Source organism: Micromys minutus (genome assembly GCF_963924665.1).
Source record: "Micromys minutus genome assembly, chromosome: 9".
Classification (NCBI taxonomy): Eukaryota; Metazoa; Chordata; class Mammalia; order Rodentia; family Muridae; genus Micromys; species Micromys minutus.
The window spans coordinates 33855698-33870892 of NC_137978.1; positions in this window are offsets into that span (position 1 = coordinate 33855698).

Below are 15195 nucleotides of genomic sequence, written 5' to 3' on the forward strand. Positions count from 1 at the left end.
TCATGCCTATAATCCTAGCTCTGTGTAGATAAAGACAGAAAATAATTTTAAAGCCAACCTTAGCTAAGCATCATGTTTGAGACCAGCATGGGCTGTGTGGTCTCAGTAAACAAATAATTTATGTGTTTATTTTATGTATATGAATACACTATAGCTGTCTTCAGACACACCAGAAGAGGGCATCAGATCCTATTACAGATGGTTGTGAGCCACTATGTGGTTGCTGGGAATTTAACTCACTGCTGAGCCATCTCTAGCCCTAGACAAGTATTCTTACACTGACTGCCCAGTATGCCGACCAGCAACCACCCCCCCCCCAATTAGGGGTACATGTATTGTGTAAATGGTGTCTAGCTGTTGGTCTGTCTGACCTTGCCGAGCCTGAAGACCTGAGTTTGATCTTCTGGACCTACATGATAGGAGAATGAACTCCCAAAGCCTCCACAGATGTGCAGTGGTGTGTACCACATGTCCACATGGACACCAAGTTAAAGGTTGTTACATTAAAACAAGAACAGCAACAATGGAAAGCTGGACAGGGTAGAGATGGCTCAGAGGGTAAAAGCACTTGCTGTTATGTTTGACCCTGGAACACTGCCTCTGCCTCCTGAGTGCTGGGATTAAAGATGTATGCCACTGCCCAGCTCCTTTCTTTTTAAAAATACATTAAGGACACTAGTTGCTCCTTCAGAGGACTTAGTTCCATTCCCAACATCCATATAGCTACCTACAATCATTTGTAAATCCCTAAGAATCTAATATGCCCTCTTCTGTCCTCTGATGGCACCAGGCGTGCATGGGATACACAGTATAAAACACTCGTATATACTGATAAGTAACATCTGCCAATGCAATAAGTGAATTCAAACCAAACTAAAGTATATAAAGGCAGGATCATTGGGAATTCACTCTCACTGGTCCCAAGGAAGGAGGTCAGGGAAGTTGCCAAGGGGAGGGAGACAGAGGGAAGGGGGTTAGAGAAAGAGAAGGAGCATGCACACAGGAAGGGAGAAAATGTGGAGAGAGGGAGAGAGAGAAGAGAGAGAATGGAACCAAAATGTCTGTATGACAGACTGAAGAACTTCTTGGGGAGAGGAAACCCAGCCCCTGGGCCGGAAAGTACAGGGTTGGGGGAGAGGTATGCCAGGGAGGGATTGAAGGATGCTGGGAGAACATGGAGGCTAGGTCTATTTTGGTATATAAAATATGCACCTCAACTGTTTTTCCTGGGTCTGAATCCCAACACATACAAATAATAAATAAATATAAATATTTTCAAGAGTATGTATTCGTGAGGGTATGCAGCAGAATCTAAGGCCAGCCTGGTCAATATAATGAGTTCCAGGCCAGCCAGGTCTATATAATTAGACCCAGCCTCATTTTTTTAAAAAATTAAAAAAGAAAAAGAAGCAATCCACTCTGTTAGCATTCCTTCTAGGCTTCACCCCACAGTAACCTGGCAACAGCCAGGTATGCCTGACTCAACTACATAAGAGGCTGTTTGTCCCCCCTCCTCTCTCTCTTAATCTCTTACTCTTGGCCCCTTCTCTCCTTGCCCCTCCTCCTCTCTGCATGCATTCCTGACTGGCCTCTCCCTTCTCTTCTCTTTCTCACCTCTTCTCTCTCTTTCTGCCTTTCACTGTCTCTACTCCCCCCTCAACTCCCCTTCTCATGCCCTAAATAAACTCTATTCTATACTATATCCTTCATATGGCTGGTACCTCAGGGGGGAAGGGATACCTCAGAAGGAATATCAGAAGATCTTCGTTGCCATGGTTGATTATGGTATTACATAAGAGAGATGGGGTAGAGGGTGATGTACATCTATTTGTTGCAGTAAAAATAAAAATGAATCTGTGGCTACTAGTCCTCCTGTGTGTTCTCACTCTGCGTGAATCCGTGGGAGCTGCTCCAGTGGGGAGCTGCAGGTCCACGAGCCGCCCCCTCCCAGCTGTCTCCCTGACAGCCGGGAATTTAGCTCACATTCTCCACAGCCCGGTAAAATCGTGACTCAACAATCAATAATTTATCAAGCACATTTATATATTAAATTCTCAATTCACAATACATCCACACAATAAGCTTATAACCAACTGACAAAGATGTAAACTGCCAACCTAGATAAAACAAAATGACCTATTGAAACCCTTGAAAATATTCATATCTACCTATTGTCAGTTAAGATCACCTGGGTCTAAATTGTATCTCGCCTGCTCTAAGTTGATTCTGTCTCCTTCCTTTTCTCTCTTGCCTTACAAAACCTTTGTCCCCACCCCACTCACTCTCTACTGTCCAATCATGTATCACTTTGACATCAACCTACATCTGCTCCTGTCCTGCTGTAGTGGCAGCAGAGGTAATATTCAGCAGTTTGGCTCAGCTTTTTGTTGTTGTTTTTTGTTTATTTGTTTGTTTTGAGACAGGATTTTACTGGGTGACCCTGGCTATTCTGGAATTTACTCTGTAGATCAGTTTGGCCTCAAACTCCCGGAGATTCATCTGCCTCTGCCTCTGAGTGCTGGGTTCAAAGGTATACTCCACAACAGCTCTGCTTTCTTTACCTCTTCCTTCCTTCCTTCTTCCCTTTCTCCCTTCCTTCCTTCCTTCAACTATTTGGTTTGATTAGACAGGGTTTTACTATGTAGCCATGCCTGTTTAAAACTCTATATGTAAACTAGACCAGGCTAGCCTCAGACTTAAAAAGATCCACCTGCCCGCCTCTGCCTCCCAATCATTGGGATTAAGGGTATGTACCTACATGGCTCTTAACCTCTGAGCCATCTCTCCAGTCCCTGGCAGCTTTTTTTTGTTTGTTTGTTTAAAGCAAAACAAAACAAAAACCCGCTATTTATATTTCACTGAGCACTTAATAAGTAGCCTGAAGCCAAGTATGTTGGCCCCCACTTTTTATCCAAGCACAGGGGAGGCAGAGGCAGGCAGATATCTGTGAACTCAAGATCTACAGAGTGAATTCCAGGATAACCAGGGCTGCACAGAGAATCCTTGTCTTTAAAAACCTAAACCAAAGCAAACCAACAAAAAAGCAGAAGAGGCTGCTGGAGACTCACTGTGAAAAGTAACATGGCTTTGAACTTGTGAGTAACCTTCCTGCCTCATCCTCCCCAGTACCAGGATTGTTCTATAGCTTTTCAGTGCCTTCTTCTTGTTGCCAAGGTAGAACAGATCACAGACCCTCTAGCTTCTTCTCTCTCCCCTTAGAAATCAGATCATGCCTCTGTGCAACTCTCTCTGAGACAGTATTGAGACTGTGTCATGGCCTTACAGGTCTTACAAAGAGCTCAGCTTTTTCTCCCTTGCAACTATGAGCAAAGCCAGCCCCCATGAATCCTAGACCAAGGGCAGCCTTGAACCATAACCTTGCTTTTATTCTAGTGTCTTCCCATTTTGTGGCTCCAGACACTCCTAGCCACAGCAGGCTAGATTACAAAGGGTGGAGCTTGCCCACCCAGAAACCTGTAAGAGTCAGGATCCCACTTTATCTTTTAAAAGTGAGGGGTGCCTCTCTTCCTTCAACACCCCAACATTTTGGCCTGGTTGGGTGATGCACACCTTTAATCTCAGAAGAAGGAGCCGGAAGCAAGTGGATCTATGAGTTCCAGGCCAGCCTGGGCTACATAGCAAATTCTGGGACAGCCAGGGCTTCATACTGAGACCCTTTTGAAACAGCAAAAGGAAAAGGAAGAGAAAAAAAAGGGGAAAAACACCCCCAAACCAAAACCAAAAGTCCTATTATTCTGCTTCTGCCTGTCCTATGATGTCTCTGCGTGTGCCCTCTCTCTTCACGTCTCCTGCTCGTGGTACCCATGGTTATGCGATTGTCTGTCATAGGCAAGCTCATCTGGGGTACAGTTTCAGTTCAGCTTCAATAGGTCATAACATCATGCTATATGCAGGTAACATGCAGTTGCCATCTTGTTCCTCAGGATCCTTGGTGCTTGGCCTGTGTCAGTAATCAACGTATTATTAGAGGCTCAGCACACAGCCCTGTGTTCTAGAACAAGAACTGTTAGTTCTCAATAATTTTTTTTTATTGTAAAATGAAAATACCAGGATAACCGGTCTCAAGGTTTGACTATTCATTTTTCTATTTAGTTCTGGGTGCTGGGATGCAATCCAGTGCTGTCCGCTTGCTAGGCAAGTCCCGCCCCCTGTTTATTTTATTTTATTTTTAATTAGTAAGAGAACTTTTAAGCTGGGTGTGGGTGCATATGCATGTCATGCCAACATTTAGAAAGTAGAGGCAGAAAGATGAGGAGTTCAAGATTTTCCGAGCCGATTCGGCAAGTTTAATGCCAGCCTAAGATACCGGAGATTCCCTAATGGCTGCCCGGTACTTACCTGGTTACATTGTAAGCTCAAGGCCAGCTAATGGACTGTGTGAGGCACAGTCTCAAACTTTCAAAAAGCAAAAGCAAAGCATTACCTGCTCCCCCTTTCCGGCTTAAAAGAAAAAGAGAGAACTTCCACTAAGTTTAAATTTAAAACAAGGTGTTCATAGTCCTGTGATTTCGGCTTCTGCACTGCCCTCTGGCGGCGGCTCAGCATCTACTAGGGGAAAAATAAGGGAAGCCTTATTAACATACCCACAATGCATTGCACACAGATCAGTGCGTAAATTTAAACGGATAAACGCTTATTTTTTTTCTTTCCCATTGTATTTTATTTACAATGATGTGAATTTTTCAGAGACGTGCGTGAGAGGAAGCAGAAGTCATAGTTTAGTGTGTGTAAGTAACCCCCATCCGTTATCTAGGAGTTACAGTCGGACGAGTATGCTCGGCAGCGTGATGGCAGCATACTCTGGTTTCTCTTCAGATCGTATAAATCTTTCGCCTTTTACTAAAGATTTCCGTGGAGAGGAACAACTCTGAGTCATAACCCAATTTTTTGAGGTCCTGCTTGTGCAGGGCTACTAATCAAGGTTTAAAGTTAGAATCGTGCTTGTGGATTCTGTTAAGTCTGACCTGTGCTTATAGGTTTCCTAGGTGATCTATTTTCAGCAGTAATAGGGGATTTACAGGCCTGTTTACTAATAGACAGGTATACTAGAGATAGGGGCTAGTAAACGCTCTATGTTGAATTTGCTTTGCTTTCCTGTTTGAGTCTCACCATGTAGACCATAGTGGTCTGTCTCTGCCTCCCAAATGCTGGGTTTTAATTTAGTAGTGTATCAATATGAGCAAGCTTTCTGGGCTTCTTCAGTAAAGTTCTGGGTTTCTTCAGTAAAAACCAAAAAGCCAGGATTGGGGCAGATGGTACATTCCTGTATTGCTATTGCCCATACTAAAAAACGCTTGTGTGACAAAGAACCAGAGACAAGGCATCTAAAGACCCAGGGTAGAAGCAAATACTACTGGTTTTAGAAGAGAAAAAGAAACATACACATCAGGGGCTGCAGAAATGGCCAAGCAAAAAACCGTGTTATCGCTCTTGCAAGTTTTGGTTCCAGTTACCTATAACTCTAGCGTCCTTCCCTCTGGCCTCCTGCATACACATATTTTAAAATAAAGAAAAATTATGTAAACAACACACAATACCACTGGGACTGTATGTAATCTTATTTACCCAGGAGGCCCAGACAGAATTCCAGAATTCTAGACTCCATAACAAGACCATTTCAAAAGACCAAGCCTTCCTCCTCTAATCTCCACCAAAGGGCTGAGGCACATAGCTTGATGATAGAGCAATTTTTCATCTATCTCGGGACTGGGGAGCGCTTGCTGAGCAAGCACAGGGACCCACCCGAGTTTAGGTCTTAGCATAGCCTGTGTCTGTAACTCCAGCACTGGGGTAAGGGACACGCAGCTGCATCCCTGGAGCTTGCTAGCCAGCAGTTTGGTTTTAGGAGTAACCCGACAGAAGAGAAAGAAACAGACCGAGAGGGAGGAGCTGGAGGTTGGGAGTCTGTCTGCCTTGGAAGCGAGAAGGGCAGATGTTGGTCAGTGTTAGGCGAGGACGTGTTTGATCTGCTCACTCAAGTCGATGCCTTCTGTGGTCCCCAGGCTGAAGGTGAGAGCGGCTAGTAGGTGCTGTGGAACTCCTGTGTCAACAGAGGCCTTTGCTGCAGGCCAAGAAGCCAATTAGAGACTTGCCAAGTAACATCCAGCCTTCAGTTCATATTTTTAGGGTTTTTGTTTGCTTGTTTTGTTTTGTTTTTTCCTTCTGTCCCTCCTTCACTTAGCTTTTAGGTTCTCAGTTCATATCTTTGGTTGGCTTGAAACTGTGTGGAACAGGCTGGTCCTAAAGCCTGCCTCAGCCTCCCAGCTAGTAGGGTTACAGATGTGGACATCACACTCAGCTTCTTCTGTTGTAGAGGCTGGTCTCGAACTAACACCTAACCTGCCTCCTGGGTGCCAGGAACACCAGTGTGAGCCACTCAGCGCAGCTCTGGCTTCCCGATTTCCCCGTCACTTCAGCTGTAGATGCTGAAGAGGTAGAGCTGGAAGGAAGGCTGTTCAGGGAGCCCAGGAGATCATGATCACTGTGGTGGTTTATGATAACATTTGCACTCTGATGTGAGAAGAGGTTCCATTGTCTTAGTCTCAGAGTCCCCCTCACTATTTCTTCTCTCCTGGATTCTCACTTTCTCTCTCAGTACTGAATCTCTCTCAATGTTTTTGTTTTGGAGACAGGGTTTCTCTGTGTCACCCTGACTATACTGGAACTCCATCAGTAGACCAGGCTGGTTTTGAACTCAGAGATCTGCCTGCCTTCTTTGCCTCCCAAGTGCTGGGATTAAAGCTGTACACTACCACCCTAGTTTTTTTTTTTTTTTTTTTTTTTTTTTTTTTTTTTTTTTTTTTTTAAGTACAGAATAGAGTTTATTCAGGTCATGGGAGAGTTAAGAAGGTGGTAGAGGCAGGGGGGGGTAATAGACAAGTAGAGGCCGGCCATGAGCACGTGGAGGGAGGGGGGGAAGGGAAGGGAAGAGGAAGGGTAGGGGTGGGAGAGCAAGGCTGAAAGAGCTCAAGAGCAAGCTTAAGTTTAATTTTTATTAATTTATTTTTAGAGTATTGTAGAGATGTTTTACTGAAGTATGCCTATATAGTATATGCATGCTTGGTACCTGAGGAGGTCAAAAGAGGACACTGATCCTCTGAGACTGGAGTTAAAGATGTTTGTGAATCACCATGTGGGGACTGGAAATAGAACCTGGAACCTTTGGAAGAGCAACCAGTACTGTTTAATGGCTGAATTATTGCTCCAGCCTCTAAAGATATATTTCTTGTGTGGGCATATACCACATGTGAGTGGGTGCCCAGGGAGGCTAAGAAGAGGATGCCTGACCACAAGCAATACTTACAGGTAGTTGTGAGTCAGGTGGTGCTAGGAGTCAAACTCAGGTCCTCTGAATGAACAGCAGGCCCTTTTACCTCTAGCCAACTTCTCAGTACCTATTTCATTCTTGAAGATGCTGAGGCACATGACTTAGACCCTGACTCCCAGTAACAGTGGAGAACCTGTTCTAAAGAACAAGACAGGCCTTTAATCCCAGCACTCGGGAGGCAGAGGAAGGTGGATCTCTGAGTTTCTGGTCTACAGAGTGAGTTCCAGGACAGTCAGGGCTGCATAGAGAAACCCTGTGTGTTTTCTGAAGCTTCACTGCTCCTAGAATCTATGGTGACAAGGGTAACAATTGGATACCTTTTAGGCAGTTTGGGGGAGTTTAGAACATAACATTGTTAAAAAAAAAATAGAACAATTATACTGTCAGCAGGAGTCCTCTGGTGTTGGGGTGGTATGGCCTCCTGATGGTCTCATTCCTCCAGTGATTTGTGTACCTATGTACTGAAGCAAGCTCGTGGTCCAGAGCAGGGGAAACAGACAAAAAATGAAGGTGGAGATTCCAGACTTCTTTCCTGCTTTTGGATTCCTGATAGTCAGCTGAAGGCTCCACGCTTCTTAGAAAAAGTGGCTTATATAACTCAATTTCCAAATTAACCCACATTCCTGGGCTATATAGTGAGTTCCAGGCCTGTCAGGTCTACAGTGAGACCCTGGCCAACCTGGTCTGGAGAGAGAGCTCCAGGCCTGCCAGGACTGCACGGAGCAACCCTGTCTTGGAAAAACAAAATAAATTGTAAAAAAAAAAAAAATCACATTTTAATTGTACTGGTTAATATTGGGCCATGTTGACACAAGCCAGAGTCATCAGAGAGGAGGAAGCCTCCAGAAGATCCTGAGGCATTTTCTATTTTCTTTTTCCTTGTTAAAAATTTATTGTATGTACACTGTTGCTATCTTCAGACATACCAGAAGAGGACACCTGGCCTCATTACAGATGGTCATAAGCTCAGTGGTTGAGAGCACTGACAGCTCTTCCAGAGGTCCTGAGTTCAAATCCCAGCAACCACCTAGTGGCTCACAACCATCTGTAATGAGATCTGATACCCTCTTTTAGTGTGTCTGAAGACAGCTACATCGTACTTATATATAATAAGCCAATCAACCAACCTTAAAACAAAACAAAAACCAAACAAACAAAAAAGAAAGGAATATTAAACAAACAACAAAAGCCACCATTGCCTTCTGTTTTATATGGTTCTCCTCATCTTCCTTCTTTTTTGGAGATAGAGTCACACTTTATAACCCAGGCTAGTCTAGATTTCACTGTGTAGACCACCATGGTTGTAAATTCCTGGCACTCTTCCTGTCTGAGACCTCAGTGGTGTGGCTTCTGAGAGCCTTCTAGGTACACCTCAGGTGACTGACTACCTTGCTCTTCTGGCCCCTGTGTCCCAACATTCTGTTATCAAAGCTCAGCCCACACTCCTGGGTCACAGGGCAAGCAGTCAGTGCTCAACACTTTCTTGTGAAGTGAATGTGTCGAGACAATTTTCAAGGTTTTTAATTTTTTAAAGGTTTATTTAAATGTGCATTGGGGTTTTACCTGAGTGTCTGTGTGGGGATGTCAGATCCTCTGGAACTGGAGTTACAGTTGTGAGCTGCCATGTGGGTGCTGGAAATTGAACCCTGGCCCTCTAAAAGAGCAGCCGGTGCTCTTAACTGCGGAGTCATCTCTCCAACCCCTATTTTATTTATAGTTATCATTTATTTATCTATTTTAAAATTTATTTTGAGATAGGGTCTGTGTAATCCTAGCTGGCCTGAAACTTGCTCTGTAGAACAGATTGGATATGTTTGCCTTTGCTTCTAAGTGTTGGGACTAAAGGTACAGACCATCACAACTCAATACCCAATGCATTTGGATCATATCCATCCACTGCTACCTCCCTCCAACTTACTTTATTCCGACTCTCTACCACCTCCTGTCCTCTTTATTGTGGGTTTTGCTTTTGTCTTTTTTTTTCTTTTGTAGTTAATAACCTTCCCAAGTTCAGCTAATGCTGTCCAAAAGCACAGGAGTATGGAGTCAACCTGCTAGAATCTTCTTCCTCAATAGCCACCAACCACTAATAGTTCCTTCGCTAAGAGTGGAGCTTCGAAGACCCCACCCACACCCATAAAAGTCAGACTTTGTGGTTGGCTTGGATATATTCTCGAAAATGCGGCTTTCGTCCTGCCCCCTAATGGTAGCCCGGCGGTAGTACAGGGAGAAGGGTCGGCGTCCCGGAAATCTGATCGGTGACTTAGCATCTTTTTTACATACCCACAATGCATTGCACACAGGCCCGCGCTTATGTTTAAATTTTTAAACTCTTTTACTTAGTTTTTATTTTTTTGCTTTGTTTTTAAATAGTGATCCAGCTTTAAGAAGCTTAGTGTGAAGCGAAAGAACAGGTCACTAGCCAGTTATTTCGTGCGTCTAGTTCCCATCAGTTTTGTAGGAGTTACTGTCGGTCGAGGATGGTGGGCAGATACACACCAGCATACTCTGGTTTCTCTTCAGATCGTATAAATCTTTCGCCTTTTACTAAAGATTTCCGTGGAGAGGAACAACTTTGAGTCTTATACCAATTTTTTGAGGTCCTGTTTGCACGGGACTGACATTTCTGGTTTAACGTTAGAACTGTCATTTCAAAGCCGTCTGAGGTTGTTTGTGCTGCAGGTATTTGCAGATAAGGACATTAGCATAATATGTTTAGAGATCCCTAAGACTTGGCTCTGCCTTTCTCAGAAGCACGTTACACATCTCAGTACGTCATTTTACTGAAAGACAACCGAACTGGTCGGGATAGGCTTTCATTCTAGCACCTAGGAGGGAGATTTGTTGAGTTAAAGGCCAGCCTGATCCACATGGTGAGTTCCAGGACTGCCAGGGCTACATAAGTAGAGACATCCCGGTTTCAAAAAGCCAAAGTAAACAGGTAGATTTAGCAGCTCCAAGTTTTGTTTCTTCTTTTTTTCTTTTTTAGCTTTTCTAGGCAGCGTTTCTCTGTGTAGCCTCGGCTACACAAACCAGGCTGGCCCCGAACTCAGAGATCTGCCTGTTTTTGCTTCCCAAGTACTGGGATTAAAGGTGCACAGCACCATCTCCTGGTCTCCCTAAGGTTCTATAATTTTATAAATTCTCTCCTCTTTCCGCCTTGATCTAAAAACCCAACCAAAGACATGGAGAGAGGTGAAGAGTGCCTTACAGCTCTTGCAGAGGACCCAAGTTAGGTTCCCAGCACCTACATACTGTGACTGAAAACCACCTGTAACTCCAGCCTCATAGATCAGGCCTCAGAGGCACCCACACTTCACACACACACACACACACACACACACACACACACACACACCATTAAACTGAAAAAAAAAAAAGATGTATTATGTATAAGTACACCGTAGCTGTCTTCAGACACACCAGAAGAGGGCATCAGATTCCATTACAGATGGTTGAGAGCCACCATGTCGTTGCTGGGAATTAAACTCAGGGTCTATGGAAGAGCAGTCAGTGCTCTTAACCACTGAGCCATCTCTCCAGCCCAACATTAAACTTAAAATACAAAAACTATAAACTAAAACCTAGCCCAATTTAGGAACTTTTATCCTAGACCTGTATCCTCAGGGAGACTTACACCTTTCCTGAACATGCTTCAGGTGACAGTCCCCAGACCCCACATCCCAATTCCCCTGGACATAGGGGCTCTTCTCATTTTCATAACCACTTTATACTTCTTACCTGTCTTCTTAAAATAACCATCCTTTGGTGCCACTTAACTTTCAGCGCTGGGTGTGGTGACACATCCAAGCACTCCAGAGAGAGGCAGAGACAGGAGGATTGCTCATAAGTTTGAGGGCATCCTAGGCTATCCAGTGAGTTTCAGGTCAGCAAAGACACCATGTTGGGGCCTTGCCTCAAAAACAAAACAAAAAACCAAGCCATTATAACTTTCTTACCACCCCGCCCCCATTTCAGCCCTTACAACCACCTCTCCTTGCCTCTTGGAAAGACCCACATTCTCTTCAAATAACACAAATCCGAGGTCCATGGAGAATACTGCTGACTTTGCCTGCCCTTAGCACACCTCTGTTTCAGAACTAACCTCGGGTTACTAAACCTTTTGAAATCCACTAACTTAGCAGACCATAAACTTTTACCAACTCCCAAACGAAGAATGTCATCAGGCATTTTCCTGGAGGGGAGCTGACCACATCTGCCTCTAACTACTCAGGAAAATTAAAACTTTCCCTTGATTTATGAAATGTCCTTGTTCTGTCTAACTATAAAACTTCATTGTGGTGGCCCGTGGAGAGTGGCACTATTAGGAGGGGTGTCCTTATTGAAGGAGATGCAGCCTCGTTAAAGGAAATGTGTCACTGTGGAGCCGGGGCCTTGAGGTGTCATGTCCATAAGTCTGGCCAGTGTGATTTAGACCAGTTTCTTTCTGCTGCCCTAGGATGTAGATGTAGAACTCTCAGCTCCTCCAGCGCCATGCCTGCCTGGAAGCTGCCATGCTTCCTGCCATGATGATAATGGACTGAACTTCTGTAAGCCAGCCCCAATTAATTGCCTTTTATAAGAGTTGCCTTGGTCATAGTGTTTCTTCACAGCAATAAAACCCAACTGAGGGGCTGGAGACATGGCTCAGTGGTTAAGAGCACTGACTATTCTTCCAGAGGTCCTGAGTACAAATCCCACAACCACATGGTGGCTCACAACCATCTGTAATGGGATCCAATGCCCTCTTCTGGTGTGTCTGAAGACAGTGACAGTGTACTTATATGTAATAAATAAATAAATCTTTTAAAAAAAGCTTCTTTGTTGGAACATCTTTAGAGTAGCCTAGATATGTGTTTTTGGGTCATAGTAACTCAATTTGGCTCTAGAATAAACCATCTCTTGTTTCCTTTGATGCTTTTTTTTTTTTTTTTTGCTTTTTTTTTTTTCAACAGTTCTCATGTGATGGCTCACAACCACCACTAACTCCAGTTCCAGGGGACCTGACACCCACTTCTGACTGTCAGTGGCACTAGGTACACATGTGGCATACATGCATATGTGCAGGTAAAACATTCAGACACATATAATCTTTAAACAATTAAACAGAGATCCTCGAGCCCTTGCATACTCTTAGTTTATGGTATACCATGACATCTTTCTTTTTAAAAACACTTTTATGTTTATGTGCCTTATACATGTATGCTCATCACATGCATGCAAGAACCAGAATAGGTCCTGAGACGCATAGGATCTCCTGTGATCGAGGTTACAGATACTTGTGAGGTGTTAGATATTTTCTTAGTGAGGGTTTCCATTGCTCTGAAGAGACACCATGACCAAGGCAACTAGTTTTTTTTTCTTAAGATTTATTTATTTAAATAAACACTGTAGCTGTCAGACACACCAGAAAAAGGCATTGGATCCCATTACAGATGGTTGTGAGCCACCATGTGGTTGCTGGGAATTGAACTCAGGACCTCTGGAAGAGCAGTCAGTGCTCTTAACTGCTGAGCCATCTCTCCATTCCCGACTAAGGCAACTCTTAATAAGAACATTTAATTGGGACTGGCTTATAGATTCAGATGTTCGATCCATTATCATCACGGCAGAGTCCAGGCAGGCATGGTGCTGGCAAAGCCGAGAGTTCTATATCTTGTTCCAAAGGCAAACAGGAAATGGGCTTCCAGGCAGCTAATAGGAGGGTCTCAAAACCCACACCCACAGTGACACATTTCCTTCAATAAGGCCACACTTCCTAAACCTGCCACTCTCTGGGGAAAGCATATTCAAACCACCACAGACATCATTTTCTTGACTTGTATTATTGCTTTGCTTTTGAATAAAGTTTCCCTTCTACTTTGCAGAGGAAGAGGAGGAGGGAAGGAGAAAGGGGGGAAGGGAGCACCTCCAAGGGATGACTCCTGTAGTGGACACATGGCATGGCTTCCATGGGTCTCTCCGGGGTTTCCTCACCATTGTGGTTTTGCTCCTTCCACTTGCCCCTTCTTTATTTAACTGTATGGTGAGGTGGTGCCTTCCAGCCTGCCAGCCGTTAAACCCCACAAGGTCTGTGTTATGCCAGTGCTTTTAACCACTACCACCAACACCCGTTTCCAACCACAGAGAACCTTCTGACCTCGGACCTCACAGAGATCCATTCCTTCTCCCTTGTGTGCTTGAATGCTGGAGTTAAAAATGTCCAAAACCAGGAGCCAGCCAGCCTTTGGTTTCTTACAGTAACCACCCCGTCTCTGATCTAAACTGCCATTCCAGCCTTTTCTGCCTTAGATTCATTCTACAGCCTATGAGTCAGTGTAACCAGGGCCCATCTCTGTCTGAAACAGCCAGCATGCTAGGCTGGGTCGGAGGCAGACATCTTGGACTTATATCTATGATTTTAATTTGACCTTGTTGTCAGGGGAACATGTTGAGACAGAAAGGCCTACATGAAAGTATTTGGGGCTCAACTCCTAATGACCCATGGCATCTTATTCCAAATGTCCCAAAAGACAGCTAGTGCTGTAAAATTTACTATGGTGAGGTGTGTTCATTTAGCTACCTAGATATGGACCCTACATAAATGACAGAGGAGATTATATCAAGTAAGTCTCTTAAATTAAAACAAAATAAACAGAAAGCTCTACGCTGTCTGGTGGTGGTGCACATCTTTAATTCCAGCACACAGGAGGCAAGGTATATGGATCTCTGAGTTCAAGGATTCCCTGGTCTACAGGGTGAGTTCTAGGACATCCAGGGCTAAGAGTGACCCTGTTTCTAAAAACCAAATCAAACCAAACCAAACCATACCAACCAACCAACCACCCACCACCCACCACCACCATCACCAAAATCCCTAAACCTCCCTTTTCGTTTTAAAGAAGTAATTCTCGTCTCTCCTACTGGGGGTCACCTATGTCGCTTCTGCAGCATTATGTCCCTTTTTAAAAAAGTAATTAGTTACCAGGAATGGTGGCTCTGCCTTTAATCCATGTACTCAGGAGGTAGAGCTAGGTGAATCTCTGTGAGTTTGAGGTCAACCTGATCTATGCATTGTAACCTCATTTTAAAAAACTAAAAAATGAAATAGGTAAATTGTGTGTGTGTGTGTGTGTGTGTGTGTGTGTGTGTGTGTCTCCATTTGGAAGTCAGGGGATACCTTGCAGGAGTCAAGTCTTTCTTGGGGCCCTGGATTGAATTGAAGTCATTAGGCTTGGCTGTAAGCACCTTTACTTCATCTGCCCTGCATGTTTTCTTTACGGAATCTTTCCATCTTGATGTAAGAGTTTTGATGTGGGGCTGGAGACTTAGCCGTTAAGAATGCTCTTTCAGGGATCCTGAGTTCAAATCCCAGCAACCACATGGTGGCTCATAACCATCTGTAATGAGATCTGATGCCCTCTTCTGGTGTGTCTACAGTGTTTTGATGTGTATGTAGATTAAGCTGCCCTTCAACTTGTAGGTGATGTTCTTGTCTTTGACTTTGGCCTCTGCCTCCTCTGTATGGTGACTACAGTGTGAGCCACTAGGCCTGACAACTACATCTTTTTGTTGTTGAGAGAAAGCCTCATATAGCTCAGGCTGGGTTTGAATATCTGACCCTCCTGGAGGGACTCTAGCTAGCCCGAGCATGACAAACATGGCTCTGGCAGGCCTTGCCCTTCTCCCCCATGCCCTCTGCCTTGTTAAAAACTGAATTACATTCCTAAAGCTAGCCTCCAAAGTCTAGCCTCTTGGCTACCACCTCTGGAGGCTACCAAAGTCTCATGGCTCATCTCTCCAGCCCCAGGACTCTTTATATATATATATTTTTTGACTCTTTATATTTTTATTTTTATTTTTATTTT